Source organism: Dermacentor andersoni, unplaced genomic scaffold, assembly GCF_023375885.2.
Source record: "Dermacentor andersoni unplaced genomic scaffold, qqDerAnde1_hic_scaffold ctg00000051.1, whole genome shotgun sequence".
Classification (NCBI taxonomy): domain Eukaryota; kingdom Metazoa; phylum Arthropoda; class Arachnida; order Ixodida; family Ixodidae; genus Dermacentor; species Dermacentor andersoni.
Window position 1 is genome coordinate 342649 of NW_027314764.1, and position 1749 is coordinate 344397.

The window sequence follows — 1749 nt, forward strand, 5'->3', positions numbered from 1 at the left end:
ACCTAACCTAACCTAACCTAACCTAACATAACCTAACCTAACCTAACCTAACCTCACCTCACCAAACCTAACCTAACCTAACCTAACATCTAATCTAATCTAACATCTAACATCTAACCTAACATCTAATCCTAACCTAACCTAACCTAACCTAAGCTAACCTAACCTAACCTAACAACCTAACCTAACCTAACCTAACGTAACCTAACCTAACCTAACCTAACCTAACCTAACAACCTAACCTAACCTAACCTAACCTAACGTCTAATCTAGTCTAACATCGAACATCTACCTTCCCATTTAATATAATCTAACATCTAACATCTAACCTAACCTAACCTAACCTAACCCAACCTAACCTAACCTAACCTAACCTAACCTAACATCTAATCTAATCTAACATCTAACATCTAACGTAACATCTAATCCTAAACTAACCTAACCTAACATAACCTAACCTAACATCTAATCTAATCTAACATCTAATATCTAACTTAACATCTAATCTAATCTAACATCTAACACCTAACCTAACCTAACCTAACCTAACCTAGCCTAACCTAACCTAACCTAACCTAACCTAACCTAACCTAACCTAACCTAACCTACCCTAACCTAACCTAACCTAACCTAACCTAACCTAACCTAACCTAACCTAACCTAACCTAACATAACCTAACCTAACCTAACCTAACCTAACCTAACATAACCTAACCTAACCTAACCTACCCTAACGTAACCTAACCTAACCTAACCTAAACTAACCTAAGCTAACCTAACCTAACCTAACATAACCTAACCTAACATAACCTAACCTAACCTAACCTAACATACCCTAACCTAACCTAACCTAACCTCACCTCACCTAACCTAACCTAACCTAACCTAACATACCCTAACCTAACCTAACCTAACCTAACCTCACCTCACCTAACCTAACCTAACATCTAATCTAATCTAACATCTAACATCTAACCTAACATCTCATCCTAACCTAACCTAACCTAACCTAACCTAACTAACCTAACCTAACCTAACCTAACCTAACGTCTAATCTAGTCTAACATTGAACATCTAACTTCCCATTTATTTTAATCTAACATCTAACATCTAACCTAACCTAACCTAACCTAGCCTAACCTAATATAACCTAACCTAACCTAACCTTACCTCACCTCACCTAACCTAACCTAACTTAACCCAACCTAACCTAACCTAACCTAACCTAACATCTAATCTAATCTAACATCTAACATCTAACGTAACATCTAATCCTAAACTAACCTAACCTAACCTAACCTAACATCTAATCTATTCTAACATCTAACATCTAACTTAACATCTAATCTAATCTGTCATCTAACACCTAACCTAACCTAACCTAACCTAACCTAACCTAACCTAACCAAACCTAACCTAACCTAACCTAACCTAACCTAACCTAACCTCACCTGACCTAACCTAACCTAACCTAACCTAACATCTAACCTAACATCTCATCCTAACCTAACCTAACCTAACCTAACCTAACCTAACCTAACCTAACAACCTAACCTAACCTAACCTAACGTCTAATCTAGTCTAACATCGAACATCTAACTTCCCATTAATTATAATCTAACATCTAACATCTAACCTAACCTAACCTAACCTAACCTAACCTAACATAACCTAACCTAACCTAACGTCACCTCACCTAACCTAACTTAACCCAACCTAACCTAACCTAACCTAACCTAACATCTAATC